Genomic DNA, 27,509 nt, shown 5'->3' with positions numbered 1-27,509 from the left:
AATTCATTTTCAATTCTCTTTATATACAGAAGATCAATTTAATATATATTAAGTAAAGATTTCAACAGTTTGTACCCACATAGAAACACAAAGTGAAAAATACTGTTTGAGTACTAGTTATAGCATTAAATCTCAATGTACAGCACATTAAGGACAGAGATCCTACATGAGGAGTAAGTGCACAGTGACTCCTGTTGTTGACTTAACAAATTGACACTCTTGTTTATGGCATCAGTAATCACCCGAGGCTCTTGTCATGAGTTGCCAAGGCTATGGAAGCCTTTTGAGTTCACTGACTCTGATCATATTTAGACAAGGTCGTAGTCAGAGTGGAAGTTCTCTCCTAATAGGGAGCTTCACCTCTAGATATTCTGGTCACCTACTGATCCTCTCTGTGTCCGCTCCACTTCTTTCTCTCTCACAACCTAATTTCCAAGCCTCTAAATCCATTTCAAATACTGTTTTCTTCATGAAGACTTTAATCCTCACATTTAGTGTTGAACTCTCCCTTTTACAGACTCTCCTAAAGGATTGATAATACATACTATTGATAATACATACTATGATTGCAGGCTGTTAAAAAATTAATTTATCATAAAATTTATTTACTGTTTCATCATCTGAATTTCACTTATTCTTAGACTTATTTGTTATTTCCTGATCACTCTAAACATGTATTCAGACTCTGGGACTTGTATCCAACCTTCCAGATTTATGGGGTGGAGGGATTCCACTAGAAGCCCTCAGAATTCCCCCAAGCCTTTGAGGTTGGGCCAAAGGGTTATGCTGTCTTGGTAGGTGAATTGTGTGACTTCAGCCATCATGATATTTTGGAAGAAAATTTATGGGTTATTTATTTGCCCCATAACTTTCCAGATGTTATGGTTTGGGTGTTAATTTGGATGCCCTCCAAAAGACCAGGTATTAATACCAATGTACCAGGGTAACACTGCTGGGAGGTTGAACATTTGTGAGGTAGGGTCTAGTGAGATGTCCTTAGGCCACTGAGGTATGCATAATGTCCTTGAGAGGGTTGTTATGAAACCCTAAGTTTGGGCCTGCCCACTCTCTCTGCTTCCTGGCTCACCATGTGGCAGTTCCTCTGTACATACCCCATCGTTGCCACCCGCCATGAGTCTCAGCAGAATAGACCTCCAATTTAGTAGTTAAGTAAAGTCTTCCCTGAAAGGCCACCACAAGACACACTAAACATCAGATTAAGGGAAAAGGTTTATTGTCAGAGGGGGGAATCCTGACAGGCTGGAGGGAGAGAGCAAAAATTAGGGCCTATGTGGGAAATCAGGTCTTGTTATAGCCTTGCAGGGGTAAGGAAGTAGAAGCAGCAAATCCAATTAGGGTAGGTGTAGAGTTGACCCTTGTAGTGGGCCATTTGGTCACCTGACTTCTAGTAAGCCAGGCTGGATTTTGGAGAGGCTGAAACTTGTTGTACAAAATGGTGACTGGGCCGGAGCCCAAGATGGCACCTGGAGTTTAAGATAGTGCCTCAGATAGATGGCACCATTTTCACTAACATTCCCTATGGAAAATTTGTAGTCTCGCGTATTTTCTTGTAGGAACACAACACTTACTAATACACCAATGGGAAAAATAAAACTATTCTTTCTATCAGAGTTCTAAATAGCAACTTCCAAAATCTTACAGATAAGTTCAGAACATCTTTGCAGTGGGAGTGGTTTATGGAGCTTTTAAGTAACTTGTTTCCCTGGCAATCTATAGGATCTTTGATTACAACTTTATTTGATCCACATACATGCCACTGAATTTCCCATGGCTGAAAAAAATATTGTCAGATAGTGAATGCTGCATTAAAATGAGGCCAGTGCATTTGGTTATCCCATTCGCTTCCACTGCAATTCATATATACATTATTTTTAATATAGTTCACATTTCACAGATGACCATGTGCTTTTTTATCTGATTTGTATCAACACAGATTTTTTACGTAAAATATTAATATATCCTAATAAATCAAGTGCATATGTATTTAACTCAAAAACATAAATATTCCACTTGCCATTTAATATGTTGACAGAGTTGATCTTATAATTTTTTTATTTTCCTGTCACTAGAACTTTCTGATTTGTTTTTTGATACCCACTTATGGAAAACATAGATTAACTGCAAAAATTAAGTAGCATGGAGATTGGTGGTGATGATGAAGGTCAGAAATAGGCTAAGGATTTTAAAAGTATTAAAAATGGGAGAGGAATAGATTTTAAAGTTATGCCACCTTTGAATTATGGTGATCTTCATAAAGTAGAAATGAGAAGAGGTAAAGGCACCACAGGTAGTATACAAGAGGAGCCAAAAATGGGAAAGAAGCTTAGGAGCAATGGAAAAGTTCAGAAATACTGATGGGAAGAACGGCTGATGGTGATATAGTTGGCATAGATGAAGTTCAATTCCAGAGTGAAAAATAATTAACAAAAGAAGGAGAAAAATAAGAAATTTAAGGAAGATATCATACACCTCTGCAGCCTCTGAACTTCACCTCTACTTTGTATTTAACAATAGCTTTCCACACCCAGAACAATTTAATAGGCAGAAAGGAAGAGAGTTAGGAATGAAATTGTTTACTGACCAGATAAATGTTATGGTTCCAATAGCTACTAAGACTCCTTTAATGAAAAGATTGATTCCAGATTTTGGCAGAAAATAGTCTGGCAAACCCACTAACAGTTCTTTGGGCTTGGCATGAAACTCTATTATATCTTGCCAGGCCAATTCCACACTTAAAAAGACAGGCAAAAAACTACTGCTTATCCAGAAGGGAGTGTTAATATTGGAAACAGAAAGGAAGAAATGAGAGTTGAGACCGAAGTACTCATTTTTGTTATTTAATTCACTCATGCAATGAGTACTCATTGAACACTAAAAAAGTGCCAAACATTATTTGTGTGTCAGAATAAAAAGCCTAATGATATTTAAGGAATTGTAATAAATTATTCCAGGAGCTGACACATCATAGCCTGTGGACCAAGTCTACTCAATGCATGTTTTTGTAGTTTATTGGACAATTCATTTACATATTGTGTATGTCACTTTGTGTGTTCCAATAGCAGAGTTGAGTAGTTGTGACTGTGACTGTAAATCCCCGGGAAAGTAAAATATTTATTATTTGACCCCTTAGAAAAATAATTTGCTGACCCACTGGAGAAATAAAATCATTATAATAGGGTTAGAATATAGTTAAATAAATTATAGGAGGAGGAAATAAGGATATTAGTGAAAACTTCATAGAAGAGGTGAAGTGTGACATTTGATTTCAGTTACGAAAGACATAAAATAGTTTCTGAGCAAGAAGAAGTGAGAGTGGTGCTTTGGGAACTGCTGTGGCAAAGGCAATAGTGTGAAATATGTGAATTGTAGGAATCTGGCAACTGTTGATTCTGGCTGAAGAATGGAAGATCAAGGCAAGAACCACCGATCAAATCTACATCATGTATGGAAGTTTCTCATATTGAGAACTTCATATGCAAACACATAGCAGGGCAAAATACCCAAGGTTAATAGCATATAATCTATATTTTTATGAAGCTCAACCTCCAATAGAATGAATAAGGTTTATTAAATAAAGCACATGATAGACCGAAGCACTTAATATATAAGAATCCAAACAAAATGCAATGAAGAGTTTTTATTAAGGAAATTCTACACATGATTGGAGGGTGATAGAATTATTTGAATGTTACTAATATAATCTGAAGGATGACTGTAATTTTGTTGGGGATGGGAGTGCAACAGGTAGGCACAGGCAGAAAAAATAGTACAAAGAGACAAAGGCTATACTTTATCCCTTTTAGTATTTTTTTGTTCTACTTAATACTATTGGTTGAACTCTGTAATTAACACACAATTATTCTTAGGTGTTTAAATTTAACTGAAAAGTGATCTCTGTTAAATATAAGAGTGGGAATAAGAGAGGGAAGAGATGTACAATTTGGGACATACTCAAGCTGACTTGCCCCAAATGGTAGAGTTAGAAACATACCAGGGGATTCCAATTCAATCGCATCCAGGTGGCCTGTACCAATGCCATCTCACTAGTCCAAGTGATCAATTTCTGTTCACAATTGATCATAATGATAGGTCTAAGAGTCAAAGGGATCATATACACAAGACTAGTGTCTGCTAATACTAACTGATAGAATAAAAAAGGGAGAGAACGATCCAACATGGGAAGCGGGATACACAGCAGACTCATTGAATAGCAGATGTCCTAAACAGCACTCTGGCCTCAGAATTAGCCCTTAAGGCATTCAGATCTGGCTGAAGAGCCCATGAGAGTATTTTAGGCATGGAAAGCGAGATCCCAGTAGAAAAAATGGGCCATCAAAGAAGGAGGTACCTTTCTCTGAAGGGAGGAAAGAACTTCTACTTTGACTATGACCTTGTCTAAGTAAGATCAAAGTCGGCGAACTCTAAAGGCTTCCATAGCCTTGGCAACTCATGACAAGAGCCTAGGGAGATTACTTACGCCATAAACAAGAGTGTCAATTTGTTAAGTCAACAACAGGAGTCACTGTGCACTTACTCCTCATGTAGGATCTCTGTCCTTAATGTGCTGTACATTGTGATTTAATGCTATAACTAGTACTCAAACAGTATTTTATACTTTATGTTCTATGTGGGTGCAAACTGATGAAATCTTTACTTAATATATATTAAATTGATCTTCTGTATATAAAGAGAATTGAAAATGAATCTTGATGTGAATGGAAGGGGAGAGGGACAGGGAAAGGGGAGGGTTGCGGGTAAGAGGGAAGTTATGGGGGGGAAAAGCCATTGTAATCCATAAACTGTACTTTGCAAATCTTTATTTACTAAATAAAAGTTAAAAAAAAGAGACAAAGGCAAGAAGAAATCCTAAGAGATTTGAGATATGTCTTAGCACATTTCCTGGAAAACAAAGCTTGTGACAAACTTTGTGCTAATACTTTAATGGATGGTTCAGTCTCAGAGAAGAAGGAAGGGATAAAATGGAGTGAAGCAGAGATGGAGGCATTGCAAATATGAATGGAGCATGCTGCAGGCTGGCCACTGCTATGAAATGGGAACAGGTGACTGCAGCAACTTGTGGGGCATCTCCTTATTCAGAAAATCCACATAGTAGGGAAGGGGAAAGGAGGGAGAAGAATTTATCCACTGTCTTTCTCTTTTGTTCCATTGTGCAATCACTCTTTTGAGCACTGACTTCTCAGATCTTCTGGATTGAGCCACCAGCCCCCCTGGAGAGCTGCAGAGAACCCCCATTCATTCAATCTGGCCAGAGTAACCTCTCCCTGTTAGTGCTGAAGGCAGAATTTCCTGGTCTGTATTGGAAGTAGCAGCAACAGAGAGCTTAGTCCATGACTTTGGCGATGCAAATCTTTGATAGAATCATTCCTTCCAAAAAACAAGTGGGAAGACTTGTGATGGCACATAAACAGAGCCTAATACAGAGAATATTAAATTGCTTTTCAAGAATATAGAGTAGGGATCTAATAAGAAAGAAGACAAAAGAAGTTGGAGTATCTTAGGGGAGACATTGTTGGATGGGGGTCTTATGATTAATTTATAAGCAAATAGGAAGCAACTGAAGGTTCTACAGAAGCAGATGACACAATCAAATTTGTTAAGTTTTGATTTGAAGAGTGAACCTAATACACAACTGGCACATAAAGTGGATTTTAGAGGGCTCTAGGGTTTGAACATGGTTAGTGCCCCCAAGGCAGGGTGGGGGCGTGCTTAGTTCACAGAGTAGTGCTGCTGGGAAGTGAACCCTGTGGGAGATAGGGCCTGCTAGGAAGTACTTAGGTCATTGGATGTATGTCTACAGGGGGGATTGTGAGGCCCCAGTCTCTCTCTCTTTCCTTTCTCTCTGATTTCCTGTTTGGTAATGTTAACTCTTTCATACAGATACCTCCAACATGATGTGGTTGCTTGCTCCTACACATGCTCCCACTGTGATGGAACCCATGACAGGCCAAACCAAAGAGGTCATCTGAACTTAGATCTTGAGCCTCCAAAACTGTGAGTCAAATAAACCTCTTGTCACAAGTTAGTGTTTTTGGACATTTTGTTGTAGTAATGCAAAATTAATACAAGGATGTAGAAATTTGAAATTAGAATCTTGGAAAAAATGATCAAGTTGCTTAGTTCTACCAACCTTTAGAATAGCAAAAGCACTTCTTCAAAAGGCTCATGGATCATTTTCCTTCTGGAAGGAAGTTGAACAGATACATATGTGTTGTTCCAGGAGACAAAATGATCCTCAACAGTGTCCATTTTTAAGTAGAATGTGGATTTTACATGCTTATGCAATGCCATGTTTTTGTTGCTGAGACCATGGTAATTAATCATTATTTAGACTATACCTGTGTAGATAAATAAATGAATTATTATGCTGTAATCTAGACTTGAGGGGGCAGAAGCTCAAACTTACACTACCTCCATCCATGAGGGAATTTGGAGTTACACAGGTGGGTGAGAGAGGAGGCAGACCTGCTATTGCATTTCTCATGGCCTCTTGTCTATCAAAAGGCCTCCAAAAGAACTGGTCAACCTATCAACAAATAAATGTTCATGGTAGATAAGATTTCAAGCCCTGGGCTAGGCACAGGGGGAGAGGAGGGCATAACTGGCAACAAATTTTTAGAATCAAGGGAAAATGTGGTATGTATTTGTTGCTCAAGGTTACAACCACTAGCGTTAGCCATTCCTGATAGCAATACTGATGATGTATGAGGTGAATTTCATACTGTTAGAGGCCAATATGGCCCCTTTTGAAAGAAAGATAGTAAAGTACTGTAGTTAAAATCATGGGTTTTGAAGCCAAAATGTCTGGATTAAAATCCTGGTTCTACTCTTATTAGCATATCTCAGTTTCCTTATTTTAAACTAAGAACTGTGATAGTTGCCTCCTATGAAGTCTGTTTAGAGGATTAAATGAAGTATATATAAATGTTTAGCATAATTATTGTCTGAACTTATCAATATTATTACAGTAAAATTATCTGTTATTTGGGATTCTGAAATCTTCAAATCACTGAAAGTCCAAAGTTGTCTTATAACTCTTTGGAAAAACCTCATCAAATATTATTTAGAGTATTTGTGTATCACAAATGATATGAACATTATTTTTGTCTTCACCTCAAATCACATGAATTTCATGTTTCACTGTACAAATATGAATATGTTTAATGACAGAGTGATATTCCAGGCCCTTATAGGATTGTTTTTTATCATTTGATCAATATTTGATCATATTTTTCTTAATTTAGTAGCCTCAAATTTCCAAATTCTGAAACCCAATAACCCAAGAATTTCAGATTATTTATTGTGCAACTGAGTTAGGGATGTGAAATGACAATTCAAGCATTGACACTGATTCCCCCATCCATCCTATAATAAAAGCAAATATAAAATTCTAGGAATTTCTGCCTAAAAATGATTTTATTAATTTTTATTTATATAAAGGAAAACAACTTTCATGTATTTCATATATACAGTTTTAAGAGCATAATGATACTTCTTGCCATATCTTCCCTTCCTTATTTTCACCTTCCTCCCTCTTTTATTGTTTTTCTTTTAATTTTTACAATAACATGCTCTCAATTTACTCTAGAAATCAAACTGAAATATTAGAAATGAATACTCTAATATGTCAAATAAAAAATACATTGGAAAGCCTAACAGCAGACTTGGTCAGGCAGAAGACAGAATATCTGAGCTAGAAGACAAATCTTTGGAACTATTTCAGTTACTAAAAAAAAAAAAAAAAAGAAAAATTAGAAAAACTAAAAATAGTGTTTGATATTTATGGAATAGTATCAAACAATCAAACATACATATATTAGGAATTCATGAAAGTGTGGAAATAGAGACTGGATTAGAAGACCAATTCAGTGAAGTAATAGCAGAAAACTCCCCTAATTAGAAGAAAGATCGAAACATCCAAGTACATGACACACATAAAACTCCTAATAGACATGCTCTAAAAAGGTTTTCACCATGACACATTATAATCACACTTTCTTTTTTTTTTTAAAAAAAAGATTTATTTATTTTGTTTGAAAGGCAGAATTACAGAGAGGTAGAGGGAGAAAGGGAGAGAGGGAGAGCCTTCCATCCACTGGTTCACTCCCCAGGTAGCCGCAATGGCTAGAGCGCCATCTATCCAAATCCAGGGTCCAGGAGCTTCTTCTAGGTCTCCCACGAGGGTGCAGGAGCCCAAGGACTTGGGTCATCTTCCACCGAGTTCACAAGCCATAGCAGAGAGCAGGATCAGAAGTGGAACAGCCAGGACTTGAACAGGCACCCATATGGGATGTTGGCACTGCAGGTGGCAGCTTTTACCTGCTACACCGTAATGCTTGCCCCTAATTTTACAATTTCAAAAGTAAAATATAAAGAAAAGATCCTAAAGTGTGCATGATAGAAAGGCCAGATTACCTTAAAAGGATCTCCAATTAGATTGACAGTTGATTTCCCATCAGAAACTCTACAGGCAAAGACAGAATGGAGGGATATAGTCCAAGTCCTAAAAGAGAAGAACTGTCAACACAGAATACTGTATGCAGCAAAGCTCCCATTTATAAATGAAGATAAAATAAAGACCTTCCAAAAACAAACAGAAATTGAATTTGTCACCACCTATCCAGCATTACAAATGATTCTTAAGGATGTGCTGCACACAGAAGCAGAGAAAGTCAGTCATCATCAAGAAAGAATGTGAAGACAGATAACTTGTTAGTAAAAGTACAAGGGAAATCCAAGATAAATAATAGGAATATTTATGGGTAAAAGACAGGATCAAGTCACTACTTACCAAGAAAAATTCTTAATAATCTCCCTGACATTTTGTTCCAGTCTCAGACCTCTGATGAAACAGTTAGTGGGACCCTTTTGCCACATGTAGTTTCATATTATGAAATATTTTAAGAATAATCTATCAATGTAAGATGCCTTTGGTTCATGGTTTTGATTCAAACATAAGAATATAGTAATTTAACCATGAAAACGTTCTTGGAGAAAGATGCACCGTATTTGAGAAAACCTAATTGAGAGTTTACCTATAAAAGTTGTTTAATTTCCATCCTAATAGGATATATTTAAGTATAAATTTTAATATTTATTTTTAAAATTTATTTGATTACTTTAATTTTATTTGAAAGGCATAGAGACAGACAAAGGGAGATCTTCCATCCACTGGGTCATTCACTAAATGCCCACAACAACCAGGAATGGGCCAGCACATAACCAGGAGCCCAGAACTCAATCCATATCTCCCATGTAGGTGGCAGGGTACTATGTAATGGATCACCTTCTATACTGACATTTTCATGTTTAAGATGTGGATTGTGCCAGAGATGGTTTACACAGATAAAAATGCTGGTGTGACCTAGAAAATTAGGGGACATCCATCTTCCTTTGGGCTTTATATTCTGCTTTGGGCTTTTTGCTGATAGGAAGTCTGGTTTCTGCTCCTTTTCAGGACACATGTATTTCTCCTTTGGCATCAAACTGTATTAGTCAGCTTTTTGTCACAGTAACAAATAGCTGAGAGAAGCTACTTGTAATGGAAGAAGTCTAATTTCAATTCACTAGTTTGGAGATTCACAGTGCAAGATCAGGTGGTCCCACTAAGCTGATGTCTGATTAGGGCAGCGAATGGTGGAATGAGTGCAGGAAGGACTGCATGGTAAGCCAGGAAGCACAGAAACAGAAATCATACTTGTCCTATGTCTGTGATCTATGCTCATAAAACTTCCTGATTCAATCATGGGAGCTCTACCTTACAACTCAGTCTAATCCAATCCTTTCCAAGGCCCCACCTTCAGAATTCCTAATTGGGTTAAGTGCTATTCTTACTTAATTGACATGACTCGGGTTCAATCCTCCGGGACATGATCCTTTGAGGGACACCCAAACTATTATCCAAACCATAGCAAAAACCTTACCAACAAAAGCCAAAGCAGAAGATAAAACCCAGTGGAAGATGGGCATGCCCTTGTTTTCTAGGTCATACCAGCATTTTCATCTGGCTGAACAATCTCAGGCACAATCCAATTTTAAAGAGGAGGCTTTCAGCATGGAAGCTGATTCGTTCTATAGTGTGAATCTGTGGTATATACTGTAGTACTTACTATACACTGTAGCAGTACAGTATAGATCTGTCCTCAAGCATTGCAAACCACTTGCTTACAGACAGTAGTCTTCTGTGGTATAATAATAGGTCAAAAGAGAGTAAAAACATACAGAAAAAAGGACATGAACAAATCCGGTAGATTTAAAGCATTAGTAGAGACATTGTGTCAAGTTCAACTGGAGACCACAAGCAGATTGTCTGAGAGAACTAAGATGTCCTAAGAAATAAGATGATCAGAGGAGAAAATATTCTTCTCCAAGATAGCCTTATTGCTCTTTCACACAGAGTGACCATATGATATAACTACAGATAACAGATTCTGTCACTACAAGGGTACCACTATACATGGTGATTCTGCTGTTTCCTATCCTGTCTGATTTGGAAAATATATCTCCTATACAGTAACTTTTATTTTGATGTACCAAGACAATTTTTAATTAGGTAAAAATTATTCTATTTAGTAGTACTATAAGTGCTTCTTATTAGGTAGCTTTCCAGATCCTGGCCTCCAGAAATGCCGTAGTCTTTTCAGATTCCTGCGTGTGTATCTAGAAATAAAAAAGAGATAATGTATGTAGAATATTTTCTTCAGCACCTGATACACATGAATGCTTCCAAACATCCATGGAATAATGGAATTAAAAGACAGTGAACATTTTCCATGAATATTTTGAAGTGCCCTTGTATAGTATACTCTCAATAAATAAGAGCAGCTGTGCCCTATCTGTGAAGCAAGACTCAGTGTAGATTCTTATGTGGGCAAAAGATAGGTTGGTACTTTGCCACTTCTGCCACCATCCATTAGCTCTTGAAGCTAAGTGTCAAGTCTCAGATCCCAAATCCAGTGTCTGAGCTATGATGGATGGGATGACACTGCTCTCTGAGCTACCTAAGGCCGATCTCACTCAGCACCTCTTGTACTAGGAATGAGCTCTGAGCATCGGTGGAGTCCTAAATTACAGCCTTTTTCTCTTTTGCTTACATATAGGTCCTAGCCAATGGTCAGGACTTCTTTATTTTTGTTTACTCTATCGCAGTTTCTCTGTTTGGTGCCCAGTCCATCTTGGGGTATTGTTCTGAATTATCACCCACTTTCTGCAATGCATGGCTCTTGCAATGCTTGTGTCCCAAAGCTGAATTCTACTCCCTTATATTTCTACCTAATTGTGAGAAATCCACATGGACAAGCCTCGAGCCACGTGCTGGTCACCTCTCCCATCTACTATTCACCACTGGAGTCTTTATCCTTGTGTGTTATTGGCTGTGGAGGCACTGAATCGCCTGAATCATCTCAGTTTTTTCTCTTTTACAACTGTTTATACATTTTTATTTATTTGAAAGGGAGACTGACAGAACGGGAGACAGAAAAAGAAGATCTTCCAACTTCTCCTTTACTTCTCAAATGCCTGCAATAGCTGGAACTAGGCAAGCCAGAAGCTAGGATCTCTGAACTCCATCTGTGTCTCCCACATGCATGGCAGAGACCCAAGTATTTGGACCATCATCTGCTGCCTCCCAGGGTGCACATTAGTATTTTTTTAACTTTTATTTAATGAATATAAATTTCCAAAGTACGATTTATGGATTACAATGGCTTCCCCCCCATACCGTCCCTCCCACCCACAACCCTCCCCTTTCCCACTCCCTCTCCCCTTCCATTCACATCAAGATTCATTTTCGATTATCTTAATATACAGAAGATCAGCTAGTATACATTAAGTAAGGATTTCAACAGTTTGCTCCCACACAGAAACATAAAGTGAAAAATAATAGATGATTTTTTTTAATGATGATGAAATCAGATCAGACCTATTGTCATGTTTAATCCCAGTGAGAGTCAAGTTGGGAATTGATAATTTCACTGTGGCACAGCGGGTTAATGCCCTGACCTGAAACACTGACATCCTATATGGGCACCAGTTCTAGTCCCAGCTGCTCCACTTGCAATCCGGCTCTCTGCTATGGCCTGGGATAGAAGTGGAGGATGGCCCAGGTCCTTGGGCCCCTGTGCCCACGTTGGGGATCCGGAGGAGGCTCCTGGCTCCTAGCTTCGGATCGGCACAGCTCCAGCTGTTGCAGCCATCTGGGGAGTGAACCAGTGGATGGAAGACCTCTCTCTCTCTCTGTCACATTAGTATTTGAAGTGGAGGCAGGACTTTAGAGGAGGCACTCTGATATGGGGTTGCATGTGTACTAAGCAGCAGCTTAACCAACTGTGCCCCAGTGCCCACCCCTCATCTTAGTTCTTGATGTCTGTGGGCTTGTCTGTGTGAGATGTTCCCATCTACGCCGTAATACATCCCAGGGACATTGATACTGGTTTCCCACCTCCATTCAAAACATGTATCAGTGGCCCAACTTGCATCTCACCTCACCTTGTCTGTGAAAGCACTGATTTGTTTCAGACTGGACGATGAAGTGATTGATCTACAAGTACAAGAAATGGGGCTAGAATAGAGACAGCCTCATAAAACACAACACTCTCTGATGTTTATGCATTGAATTCTGCCACCCTCAAACCCAGACAGATGGAAGAAGTAATTTTTTGTCTTTGGTTCTCCAGAATCACAATCCTTTCAATATTTCAGTCATTAGATTTATTTTCCTTATTTTTCTGAGCTCAGAACTTCTGTGCAAGATGGAATAAGAAAACTACAAACCCCTTCAGGCCACAAATCAGGAATTGTTTCAATTACTTCTTGTCTTGATGAAGCCTAGGATATAGGTCCTGATGAAGCCAGATCAGCACTTTTTCTATTTTCTATACAGAATGAATTACCAGCAGGATTCCTATTTATGAGGTTAGGAATTGCTTGTACAAATTTCCCGCAAGGAATCTGACAGGAAGTTTCTCTCGGCTAAGGCACAATATTCCTTGTATCTCTGGTTTTGGGCATGCAGCCAGAATACATCGGAGATCCCTTATGCCCACCAAGATACCCTCCTTGTATCTGTACAGCCTAATTTGTTTGAGAAACACACTGCATTTCTATAATTATCTCAGAAGGGAGAAGTCTACATCTGTGTAATTACAGTGTTCATGCATATGGAGTATCTTCTCAAGTTTGGATGTCAGTAGGGTGCCTAGTCAAGGACTGAATAGTGAGTCAGTGTCGAGACTGCAAGCAGGGTTTGGTGGGGAAGGCCTTATAATAACCTGCCAGAGCCCAGTGGCATACTGATGAGGGCAGTTTGAGAGGTTGGGAAGAGCAGCGATAGCAGTCTAAGCCAACTCACTTGACTGAAAGAGTGAATGAGGAGGCCTTTAAGGTAGTGTTACAGATTAAAATACTGGCATTCGGACCACATACATCTCCACGAGTGACACAAAATGTGCTTGAATAATCACAATGATAACAATAATAACATTTTCTTAAGCATTTAATATACTAAATGTTCTGTATACATTGCATCAAAAGTATCTTTCATTGTCTTCTAATTGCTACACTTTCTTCTAGGTCTAGGGATCAAACAGACAAATAGAGAACAATATCATTTGCCCAAATGGATAATGCAATGCTCATTAAATACCCTAAAGTACTCCACTGTCTGGTTTCTTTCAGATAAACCGGCTATTCCTCCTGGTTTAAAAATGTTTTTGGCTACACAGAAAAGCAATGCTAACAACGGTCTCATTGTAGATTGTGATCAGCCTTTGGTTTAAAGCATTTATTTTTTTCCTTGAGTACAACACCAAAAAGTTTTATCCCCACACTGATAGCTTAGCTGAGTCTTTAATAGGTCTTTTTATTATTCCACCAGTCTGTTGCTTCTAAGTGATAATGTGTATGGTAGGATTTCAAGGGCAGTCGTCCACTGTGGTAGTTTCTATGTTGTAAGATGCATCCCTTTAGTGAGAAATACTGAATGGAATATCATGGCCTTCAATCAGACATTCTGCAGCTTTTGCATGGTGGTACTGAGGAGAAACATACCAGGCAGGGAACACCAGGACATATTTGAAATAAGTACTAGTTCATTTAGGAATGAGTTGATACCTTCTCAAGAGTAAAAGAGATTTGATGTAATTGCTACAAAGACTAAATGTCTTTTTTGGGGGAATGATGCCATATCAAGGGATGTGGTTTTGATCTGTTGCTGGTAGTATGGATGTACAACACTATAGCAAACTAGGTCAGCCTTGATTAGAGCTACCCCAAGCTTTGAGTCCATCCATAGCCTTCATCATAGCCACCATGGCTGCTTAGATCATGGACCTATAACAGAATCACAACGGGCCAAGAAGACATTCTGGCTGACACCCAGTGGTTGTATCACCTTGTTTACCCTGTTAAATACCTCCTTGCAAATAGAGTCCCTGAAGGATGTTATTAACATGAGATAAAAAAGATCCACTTGATTTTTGACCACTTCCATTGGCACATTTCCATGCTTCTTTCCCAGTTTGCTGGATTTCTGGTTAAACTTGATGCTTCCAAACCTCCAACCATAAAGCCAAGTCCTTCAGCACTGTTCAAAGATCTGCATATATCCTGACCTCAAGGCACTTCTCCAGCCATGGACAGAGAATGACCAAGTAAGCCTATTGTTCTTACCTCTTCATATTTGAATGATTTATTCTCGCTGTTGTCCTTTAAGGCCTAAATAGGGGCTATATTGAGGTCGCAATTCATTTTCAGCATGGTATAATAGGTAGAAAAAACCACATGGTAAATCAGGTCTTGTTTTCTCCATCACCACCATTTAGTCATAGAAATCACACTATGATGTGAGACCATGAGTATAAGCTGAGGGAAAAGCACTATTTGTAAAGAAATTTCTCCATGTGACTTACTTCCGTGTCTAGACTTTTGGGTATGAGTCTGAGTATCAAAATTATATTATACAGTGTACAGTAGTTTGCTAATGTGCATGTTCAGTGTTATAATTTGGTGAGTCTAATAACACTCAGCTTGTGCTTGGTGGTCTCAATCACCTGGTAGCCTTCTGTTAGGTGCTTAGTCTTATCCCTCCAAGTAAGTAGTGCCTTTTAAAAGGTAAGTCATTCTCTGTTATTGAAGAGGTCTGTGTTGTGTCTCTTCTATAGGAATTTGTGAGTGATTTCAGATAGTATCTTTATCACGGAACATCATTGGCTGTGCTGGGTCATGTGCCTCAAGTTATAGGGTATCTTGTACCATTTCTGGATCTGCTGTAAACGCTTATCTTACTCTGGACGCTGATCAAAACTGTCAGTTTTTCAAATTACCAGATAAATCCATAGAACCATTCTGAAATACAGGCAAAATGCTGTCTCCAAAATTCATGGTAACACACCAAGTACTGTGCCTACTTCTTAGTAGTAAAAGTACAAGATGTAAAGGTTGCTCAGCCCCGGGGGGAATTTCCTTCAGATCTAAGATCATTTGACCCCTGAAAACATCACTAATATGGTAGACAGCTAATTCTCCATGTGGTTTATGCCTGATCCTCCATCATGCATTTGTTCTGCTAGGTGTCAAGAGGACTCAATGCTTCCTATCCACTAAATCTCATTAACATGGTATTATCAATATGGCAGATAAGCATGATGTCCTGATGAATGTTAATGGCATCAAGGCTCCTGCTGGCTACATTGTAACACAGAATAGCAAAGTTAATATGGCACTGGCTGCCGGCGCCGCAGCTCAATAGGCTAATCCTCTGCCTGTGGCGCCAGCACCCTGGGGTTCTAGTCCCAGTCGGGGCCTCGGATTCTGTCCCGGTTGACCCTCTTCCAAGCCAGCTCTCTGCTGTGGTCAGGGAGTGCAGTGGAGAATGGCCCAAGTCCTTGGGCCCTGCACCCGCATGGGAGACCAGAAGAAGCACATGGCTCCTGCCTTCGGATCAGCGGCGGACATTGGAGGGTGAACTAATGGTAAAGGAAGACCTTTCTCTCTCTCTCACTGTCCACTCTGCCTGTCAAAAAAAAATATGGTACTGGGAAAAGAAAATGACTTTATAATGCAGAAAACTGCATTCTCAATACAATTAGAGAACACATTCACCAGGTCAGTTGTCTCATACTCAGTACCAAATTCTGTGATGAGCTGCTTCAGGAAGATTTCACATCCAGCAGAGGAACTGAGTTGGGACAACTATAATACTGGGCAAAGTTTCTAAGAGTCCACTGTCTTCCACCACAGCTAACCAGCTTTATCTTTCAGGACCTATACAAGTGAGTTGAATTCAGATTCATAGGGAACACCATTCCTGCATGACATGAGTCATTAGTTATAGAGCTAACCTCCAAAAATTCCTCCTGGAATGCGATAATGCTTATGCATAACTATCTTGGGAAGAAGAGAGAGGCAAACTCAACAGTTTCCTATAATTTTGACATATTCCACACACCGCATAAGTCAAAGAATATCAGTGCCAAATGTTAGGTATACCCATTATATATATGTGTATATAATATACAATTATATCCATCTACAAACTCTATAAAATGTGACTGTGGATCCAATGAACCCTCTGTAGGATGGACATATGTCAGAATTCTGTTCATCACCTGGATTCTAACAGTCTTCACTCCATCTGGAGATCTTGGATGGTATTTGTGTCCCCTGTCTCTGTATCAGCACAGCCCCTGTATTCAACTATCCTTGAAATGTCTTGATGTTCCATTTTCCTCTTGATCAATTATTTTAGAACATCAATTTGGGCAATTTTTTTTTTGTATTTGTATATTATCATATTATAGGTTCCTTACTCAAGGGAACCACGTCTTCCCTTCAGTTAATAACCTCTAGTTCTGTAAAGTAATTCAGATCTGGAAACTGTGTGAAGACTACTTTTTCATAGTATTGGTTGATGTTATTCAGGTCTTAATTTGGGGGGTTGGGTGGCTGAGGGAGCAGACTCCATTAACTGAAGCTAAATACACCTGAATAACACCCTTGTGGGATGTCCAATTACCTTACTCTCTAGAACGTTCTAAAGTACAAGTCATTAGCATATATCCCATCAGGTCAAAGCACTTTGATTGCTACCTGATCCTTCCCACTATGACCACTATAGCTACTCTGCTTCTGAAGGTTAAGTGTTATCATTTGGCCTTTGCTATTTTGGAATCATTTCATATCCCCCTAATAGAAATCAGCTCAATGCCAAGGTAGCACACTATACTATCACTCCACTGAGCCACTCGAATTTTCAGTACATGCTTCATCTTGGTCTTAGTAAAGGAATGTCTATGAATCCTTCTAGTGAATAGCTTGAAAGTGTGGTTTTTCAGGTCTTACACAATAAATCTATCCTAACATTCCTACCTCTCCTAGCCTTTGGCTCCTTCAATTTTATGTTCAGGCAGTTCTGGCATCTCCATCTCATTTACTGTGGACCATTACTGCCGACAACCTTCAAGGAACTGTCCCAGCAGTATAATAGGACTGGCTCCAGATCTCTTTGCCAGGACAATAAATCCTAAATCCTTGTCCAGGCTGTGCTGAGACATGATTCATTCTATTGGTCATGGCCCAAAGAGGTGATTGGTACTGGATCTTTAGGAGAAAATGCATTCCTTGCCAAGACATCTTCTTCAGGTGAGGCTAACAGTAAATTGCTCTATTCTGTTAAGAGTCATGGTGGTGGGTCTCCTACCAGCCTAAAGTGTTCAGAAGAATCTGAAAGTTTAAGATTCCAGGTTCTTCCATTCATTTAATGAATGTGATATTAACTTTCCTTCACTTCTTATCTATATTTGAGTGCAGAGTAGACATTCCCTGAATTCACTGTGTCACTGCATTAGATAAACACATGATGAGTAGGTGGTTTGTCCTTAAGGAAAGATGGTACCAGTTAGTCAAAGACCATAAGAACTCTGCCTCTTTCCTGTAACCAGAGCCAGAGTCAGGCATGAAATCAATACAATGTGAGATAGTTCACAGAGGGGTCTTCAATAAACAGAAAGAGAAAGAATAGAGGAAGAAGACTGGTGCCTAAGCTAACAGTCCAATGTGATACATCTAGTATCTGGTAGAAAGTTTAAATTAAAAGCTAGCCTCTGATTCCAGACACCTTTTCTTAACCACTACAACTTTTGTCCCTAGGAAAATGAAACAGAGTATACAGGGATGGGCCTTTTAACAATGGAGTAGGAGGGCAGAGCTTAGCTCAGCAGTCATCTGTGAATGCTTCACCTTTAGCTTCCGAAAGACTGCAGCTGCCCAGAAAGCTACTGATCCAAAGTACCAGTGCCTTCAGGAAACTGCTGATAAGCACTTATCTGTTATGGCAAAATTCTCCAAAGAGCCTCACGATCTTTGCAACTTTTCCTAATTAAGTCAAAGTGTATCTTGTTTGAACACTGAGTTTTCTACTAGTATAGAGCTTTTGTTTTGTTGTCATCTCTGCCAGGAATTTTTTTTCCTTATCCCTTCTTCTCATCCATCAAGGATCAACTCGTGTGCTGTCTCTCAGCAAAGGCTATTCCTGACTACACACCACACTTCCCCTTCATATCCTGTTCACATTCTCCACAGCACCATCAAAGAATCCAACCCTCTGATATTTATCTATAGGCTTATTGTTTGACTCCCTTACTAGAATAAAAAACACCTTGAGGACAGGCAATTTGTGTATTCTATTTACCACTGTGCCCCTTGTTCCTTAAAAACAAGTGCCAGGCACATATGATACACTATATTTGCTGTTTATAAATATTTGTAAATATTTGCTGTTTGAATGAATAAAAACCATTGAACAAACAATTATTTTCTGCCTAATGTTCACGTATGGTTTTTTCAGTCGTTTCCAAGTCGTTTAGAGACCACAGGATGTGATAGCATCAGTGGACATTCCCCTAGTAAGTGGGGCCAGTATCACCAATGGGCTAGCCAGAATGAAGTGCAGACTTTATTCTTTTCTACATGAACTTCTATCTAAACATGGAAAAATACTGAGCAGTTCGTTCAATAATATAACCAAATGTTTAGACCAAAATTGAGAAGTCTAATAAAGAGTAGCAGCCTTTCAGAAACTAGTATCAACTCTTTATTCTTTCTGGGTAAGAATGGAGGGGGCAGTGCCTCTTAACAGATGATATCATTTTCATGACAGTAGATGAGATATAAAACTGAGTAGCGTGCTAGTACATGCAGAGTATTCTCCTGTATTTTACTTTCTTAAACTGGTCCCTCCTCCTTGGACACTTCTTGCCTGATAAGATTGATCTTTCAGCTTTTCAGTTGGGATTTTTCTTTCATTCATGCCTTGACTTGGTTTAGAAACTGGTTCCAGATCATGTGCTTCATGACTGCCTTTCAAATCCTGTTGACATTATCAGTTAGAGTTCCTCCAAGCTTCACTACCTGATATCCCATTGCAGCATCTGGTGCTTGCTTTTGTAGACCAGAAACGCAATTTGTTCAGAAGAGACTAACTAATGAGTGATGCATATTATAAATATGTAATATCCATGTAGTGACTAGAATATCACATTTTGCATTCAGAAACAACCTCAATATTTGTCCCATTATAGTAAACCTAGGAAACTGAATTCAGAAAAGCGAATGTGGTTATTTGGGAGTTATTTGGTTTGGAGTCAAATGGGCAGGGGATCAGATCTAGACTACCACTCACTTACTATAGGAACTTAGGTATGAGATGTAACCTCTGAAATTTTCAATTGATTCATCCATTGAAAATTGTAAGAGTAGTACCCAATGTGGTCCACAGAAAGTATTCAATAGATGTTAGCTGTCACCAATAACAATAAAAATCTGCATGGAATAACTTGCCTGCTTCTCCACCAGGGAATCTTCAGTTCATCTTTCAAAATTGTTATGCTCTGCTTCCCCACAGGTAGCCTTAGTCACCCTCCTTGCTGTGACACCATTGTTCAAATTTCTATGTCAGTGATGATATTATTCATAACTGCGTAACAGGGACTAACATGTGATAGTTATTCAATAAATCCTGATTGAATTAATGAATATTCTCTGCATATATATCCATGACCTCATCTGAATCCAATCAATGCTTATTGCAGAGTAAGATTCCTGAAGCTTTAAATTATTGGGGAAATTACTGTTTTACAGGAATAAGAAGAACCCAGAAAAGCCTTCACACTCAATAACAGCTCTATTCTCCAGGCATTGTGTGGATGGGAACAGGTGTCAGTGTTTATCTCTAACATTACAGTTCGAATGTCACTGACATACCATGAAAACTATTGGCCCTTTAAGTAAAAGCAGGTTCCTAGACCCACTTTTAGCAAATGTTTCTACTTGAATTGTGAAAGATAGTTGCAAGGAAAGTGCCAATAACTTTAGTATATAACTAAGAGGAACATTTTCTAAAATGTCTGTTGCTAAAGTCAGCCCATAGCTAACTCATTATAATGCTCTTAATATTTAATTTAATCAATTAAGCGCCTGGCTAGTAAATGTCTCCCTCATCCTAAATCTATTCTACTGAACTGTCAAAAGAGTCTCACAAGTCCAGAAACGCATAAAACTCCCCCACTCTCCTTGGTGATGCTCAGTGCCGAATAAGGACTACATGACCTTCAACTCTGGAATTCTATGATTCTATGATTTCCTCAGCCACATAAAATTTTATTAGTTTTCATGATTCATTCCAGGATACGAAAGACTATTTTAACCATTCAGGAGTAAACTGTGATGCTGTTACAAATCTATAGGATGATGAAGAACATTTCAAATTGTGTACCTAGGGCAATTTTGTCCAGAGGAATATTCTAGAAGGCCTTGATCTCAGAGATTATTGAAGCCGAACTTTCTTGTCCTGCACCATCTTGAGACAAACATCCTTTCATGGTGCTCGGCCAACTACTTTTTAAAGATTCTTATTTCAACATCATTTTGCCTCTCTTTAGACTATCTCTTGCCTAGAAATATCACCAAATAAATGATCAACAGCAAATAAATCTGAAGAATCACTTTGGTATCTCTCTCCTTCTCCCTCTGTCAGTCTCTCTCTTTTTTTTCTTCCTGAGGGATTTTATTTCTGACAGCCTCCCTAGGAGTCATCTCGTGAATCATTTTGCTTCCTCTGAGACTATTTGTTCTCAGATGCTGGGAACACTCTAGGGAGAGTTGGTTCTGGCTGAGGTGCGGGCTGTGCAAATCATGAAAATGATTTAGCTTTAGCTGAGAAAGCACTACACAAACCTCAACAGCACCTCTTTCCTTACTTTTCTGTCCATACTTTATATCTTTGAATTCATCAGCTTCTTCAAAAAACTCTTTCACTGAGCTTTTCCATGCTTATTTACTTTTTCAATCAGAATTCCACATGAATCAACTCCAGGAAATTTCAATGGAGTTACTCAAATGTTGGTGATGTACAAAATTAAGTATGCAAACAAAATGATGATTTTTTTCTTCTAACATGTTTTTATGCATTACTCAAGTAATATGTCATATTAAAATATGAATTTTAAACTTGCTATGGGGTCATTTTTGGATCCCAACCATGAATCATCATAGTACCTGGTAAAGTCTCCTTGAGTTGCATAATAACCTTGTAAGAAGCTATTGTTATTCTTCACTTTCTGATTACTAACTCTGGCAGAGATAAAAATCAGTCTTTATTCTTCATTGTAATCTGGATGACTATACCCACTGGATGGCAAATACTAGGTGCTTATTCATTCATATACCCAATTCACAAAAATTATCAATTATTAATCTCACTATGGATCAGGCATTATGTTTGTCTCTAGGAGGAAGCTAAGTGCAAGATGGACATCATCCATGCTTCTATAGAGCATATACTCTAAGAGAGGATATAAAAAAGTTTGATGAATGAATATGTGAACACAAAAGCCAAGGTTATGAAAAGTTAAGTAATTTCTAATTATTGACAGAATTAATATTCATACTCACATTTTGAGTGTCTCCAAGTCCATGCTCCTCATATAAAATAATTTCAGGCAGAATACTTGACCTCAAGAAACTCAGTCTACAGGGAAGGGATCAAGTTTAAGAGTAGAGAAGAATGCAAGTAATCAAATAATTATAATGTAAACTATTTAAAGTTTGCTAGTCCTAGTTATATGCTAAATATTGTTTGAATGGTTTTATAAACATTGACTCTTTTAATTCTTAAAACAATCCTCGGAACAGGTGGTATTTTATTCATATTCTTTAGACAATAAAAAAAGGCACAGAAAAGTTAAGTTTCCTGAGATCACCTAGCTGGCAATTTGAAGAATTTTTCTCTGGAGAATTTGTTGCAACAGTGTGTGTTTATCACTGTGTTATACCACAGTGGTAGTATTTTGGGGACTATGCTAGATTGTGTACAGATTTGACTTTCCTACTAATGTGTGCCATTGGAGGCAGCAGGGAATGACACAAGTGGTTGGGTCCCTGCCAACCACCTGGGAGATTCGGATTGGATTCTTCTTGTGTTGATATAATGAAGTAGTTTCTCTAATCTATTTCATGATTTTTTTTGTGTGTGAGAAGTTGTATGAATTATATCTTATGATTCTCTCTCTCTCCCTCTTCCTCTCCTGCAAGGGTGGAGGAAATGTGCTGACCCCTAGTAGGAAGAGTGGGATACTTCTGTAGGCTCAAAGGATTCAACAGAATCAGGGTATTCAAAATTTTCAGATCCATCAGTTGAGATTTCTCCATCTCATGCGTCATGGTCAACAGTCTAACTTTCTTTGGAACTCAGATACTCTTTTTACTAAATCATAAACCCAATCTTAAGCTTTCTCTACCCTCTAGATGATGAGAAAGTCTTGTATGCTACCAAGAAGACTCTCTGGCATTCACATTTAGATTTTATTTAGTGATTGATAATGAGGATTTGATGATTTTGTTATCTTTTCAGAAGGCACCAGTCAATATTAGCAATAGTTTTGCAACATCTATCCAGTTCCACTATCCTTAAAGTTTCTATTTTCTCTATTTTTCTCAAATGCTTGATACCTGATGGAAATTAATGTATTCCCAGCAAGTAATATACCACCCTAACTACAACCAGTGTAAATTGTACATTGCTCACTTGTTCTTCATCAGCTACCTGTAATGGGGTCCTCTTTGCCAGCCCTATGGCTGCTAAGTTATCTAACCCCAAAATTACATTTTATTCTTTGTAAGATCACTTTTTTTCAATCATCACAGGTCATATTCTCTAGGAAGTAGACTCTGAGATGGAATTAACATGCTAGGTGTCTATTAACAGATACACTTTGATAAACACATGTGCAAGAGAGGCTAAGAAAGTGGGATTAAGCAAAAAGAGATTTAGAAAGGTTGTGCTCTGATGTGGATCCAATGAGGGACTCAGACAATCCTGTAGAAAGCTCTGAAGCTGAAATGGCACTTCAGAATTACCCAGAATGGGAATAGCAGACACTGAACTTTCAAAATTTAATTTATTTATTTAAAAGGGAGAGAGGGAAAGAGAGAGGAAGAGAGAGAGAGAGAGAGAGATCAATCTGGCCAGTGCCGCAGCTCAATAGGCTAATCCTCCACCTGTGGCGCCGGCACCCCAGATTCTAGTACCGTTTGGGGTGTTGGATTCTGTCCTGGTTGCTCCTCTTCCAGTCCGGCTCTCTGCAGTGGCCCGGGAGTGCAGCGGAGGATAGCCCAAGTCCTTGGGCCCTGCACCCGCATGGGAGACCAGGAGAAGCACCTGGCTCCTGGCTTCGGATCAGCACGGTGCACCAGCCGCAGTGGCCATTGGAGGGTGAACTAATGGTAAAGGAAGACCTTTCTCTCTGTCTCTCACTGTCCACTCTGCCTATCCAAAAAAAAAAAAAAAAGTAAAAGAGAGAGAGAGAGAGAGAGATCAGCCAACTACTGATTCATTCCTCAAATGCCCACAACAACCAGGAATCAGGCAGCCTAAAGCCAGGAACTGAAAACTCTATCCTGGTCTCCAACATGAGTGACAGGAACCTGATTACTTTAATTATCACCTGCCACATCCCTCTGTGCACATTAGCAGGAAGCTACAGTTGACAGCAGAGATGAGACTTGAACTGAGACACTCTGTTATGGAATGTAGACGGTTCAAGCAGTATCCAAACCACTGATCCAAATGCCTGCCCCAATGGGCGTGGACTTTTATACTCTGTGGTCCATCAGGGAAGGCAATTTGAATGGCATGTCACAACATTTGTTAGATAATCTCTACTCTAGTTTTGGTTTAATCTTTTGTTATGACTTTTGGTACTGTGGAAGACTTTTGTTTGTCTTTTAATAGTTACATAGACACATGTTAAAAATGTTCTTTTCTCCTCATTTTTCTTACTTGACTTTCAACTATTTAACTGATGTACCTTGACTCCTAGGTTTTTCTTTCATTTTTCTGCCTTCTTAAGTTTTCCTAGATATCTCTTGGTTGAGTAAATTTGTTCTTTAGTGGATTCCATATGCCTTAATTCTTGCATCTCCAAAAACCTTGATTTTTGGAGGAAAGCTTGGCTGAATATGTAATCCTTGGCTCACGCTTTCTTTTTTAGAGGTCCTCTCTTTTCTTTCTTTCTTTCTTTTTTTTTTTCTTTTTGGTTTCTCCACTATTGTCTTTTTTTGCATATTGCTGTGGGGAAATTTTGTGCCAGTGTGACATGGGTTTATGCCATTGTCATAGGACTTTTGTTCTCAAGTCTAATCCTTTTGCTAGGGCATTTCTTAGAAATAATTAATCCCTGGCTATATAAATTTTCATAACAGTGTTCACAATGGATCTTTTCAATATATGAAAATATGTCTTCTTTTATTAATAGAAAAATTTTATTTCCTTGGCTCACAGTCTAAAAAGTTGTTCTGCTACAATGTTATGCTTTTCATCTTCATAAAATCCAATTATATGTTTATTGGATCTTCTTTGCCTGCACATGTTCTTTGCCTCATGCTTTATAGTTATTTACTTTCATTATATGTCTTTCTTTAATTACATGCCTATAAATAGTGCTTATTAAAGGTTTAGTCAATGTTTTCTCAGTAAGTCAATTTTAATGTCCTCATTTCTAACATTAATTTGACTTTTTCTACTATGGATTTCTCAAGTTTGCTGATTTTCACATCATCCTAATTTTTGTTTTCATTTGTTATGTTATTGATTTTAAATTTTAAGTATTTATTTTAGATCTGGAAATTCCTATTATTGAATTCATATGGAGATGTGTTTACAATTTCCTTCTTTGTACTTTGATGAGATTTTTAAACAACTGATATGTCTTGATTTTCACTGTTTCTGTTTAGTCTTTGTGTGTATGTATTCCAGTTATTCTGTGTCGCTCCCCCTCTTCATGGAGGAACGACACTAAACCCTGCCTAGGTTTCATATCCGAGTCACGGCACCATTATGTCGCTCCCCGTCTTCGTGGAGGAATGACACAGGACCCTGCGCTGTTCTTTTGTCTGCTCGGCCCTCCCCGGGTTTGCTGCTGGTTCTTCCCGGTTGGCTACCGACCCTTCCAGCTCCGTCGAAGGGCGGTTCCCCCTGCCACATTCCCCACTTCCGCGGGGGAGCAGCACACCGCTGGCCGGCTCTCTCGGGGGCTGCACAGGTGTTCCTCAGGTGTTCCCCCTAGATGTTCCTGGTGCATACCGTCTCTCTCCTCCTTTATAGTCCTCCTCCGCCAATCCCAACTCGGCTGCCCACACGCCGAGTACGCTGCTCTCCTCCATTCAGGAGCAGGATCAGCTCCTGGAGGTCATCACTCAAATTGGCAAGAGGCAGCTGCGTAGAAGCTGTTTTCTCCTCTCCCAGCGCCATATTGTGGGAGAGCAGATGCATAGAATAAGTCTTAATTCCAGTAACTCAGTCCAGTCCGGGTTGTTCCCCACAATTCTGTTATTTTGAAGTTCAGTTTCCTAGATCAGCCATAATGTTGTATGCATGCAAAATGGAAGATTTTGAGACGTTTACCAGATTTCTTAGTCCATGATTATACTCTTCGTAGGTATGGTAAACTTTAGTCCCTCTAAAAATTTTGCTAAATTAGAGTATTAAATGTTTGTTTTGTGATTTTATTTTGTGATTCTATCCATGTGATTGTATGATTCTATTTTATGATATATATCTTTCACACACACACAGCAGGAATCTGAATTTCTTGCTCTTATTTCCACTTTTTCTTTACCAACAAGTATCTAGGTGACTTGTCATCTTATCATAGTTACCCAACTTCCATGCAGATGTGTTGTTTTCCAAAGCTGCTGCTTTGGGCTCTGTTGCTGTGGCTTCATTCTAAGAGGAGGAGCATGGTGGGTGCAAGAGGCACAGAGCATCACACAGATCCCGGAAGTCGGGTGAAAGCGGGCCAGAGGTGAGCAGCCAGCAGACTCATTTATTTCAGTGGTACAGCAGCTTATTTAGCCAAGGCAGCCAATCTGATCAAGGGGCAGTCTATGCCCTAACCAATCACAGCCTGTTGCTAGACCACTGCTTTATACAGAATAATTCCTAAGAATATGTCCCTAGTTGCAGGGCCACTTGGACATGAATATTAATGAGACTTCTTTCAGGGTTTGCAAGCATGGAACATTTTGTCGAGGGTTCTCCCAGGAAATCTCCTTTCTACTCTTGTCTGCAGCCATATCGCATATCTGGGACACATACATGATTATATACTCTCTGTATAAAACTAAATAAGAAGGGTCTTGGCATCCTCAAGTCACAATATTGTCTTCAGGTGTAGGCACAATACAAATAATTTAGCCTAGCTTCTTCCTCCCCTCACCTGATCTTTAACTGCATTTAAGGACAGTGTTTGGTCATGAAGGACTATCTGTTTTATCCAAGATCATTGGAATTCTTGGGATTCAAATGCCTATTCCTTTCCCTTTACTCTAGAGAGAGTTCTGACTGTTAATAGTCATAAAAACATAAAATTTGGGCCTTGAAGGGAACTCATGATCATCTAAGCTTTTCATTTGTCAGAAACATTGACTTGCCCACAATTATGGAGCTGATCAATTGCACAATGAGTACTAAAATCAGTTTCTCAAGTCAAGTTTTATGTTCTTTCTGCCATCACAACCACACTGCCCTCTGTGTGTGCTTGCATGAGTGTGTGTGTGTGTGCGTGTGTGTATGTCCATTTTCTCTGGATCATGCCACAAGAGTGGGCCTCTCCCTTGAATCCACTCACCTACTCTGCTTGGTTCAGGGATCCCAAACAGGTGTTTGTAAACTGCTTTACTATACCATTCACCTTTGAAATTGTAGGTATAAATGTACTCCTGCCATCCTGCTCTAAAAATTTAAAAATTTTGGAGCATTGCTTTAAGCTATTGATCTATTACAATTTTCACTACCAATTACCCACTTAATAAGGCAGACTTCATAACCTACACCAGGCACTTTTGGAGAATTCCCTGTCTCAATCTCCTACTCTTTTCACTCTGGGCTTTCTCATAAAGGATATTTCTGCTGTATTTGA

Source organism: Oryctolagus cuniculus, chromosome 6 (assembly GCF_964237555.1).
Source record: "Oryctolagus cuniculus chromosome 6, mOryCun1.1, whole genome shotgun sequence".
Lineage (NCBI taxonomy): Eukaryota > Metazoa > Chordata > Mammalia > Lagomorpha > Leporidae > Oryctolagus > Oryctolagus cuniculus.
Note: the sequence above shows the minus strand (reverse complement) of the source record.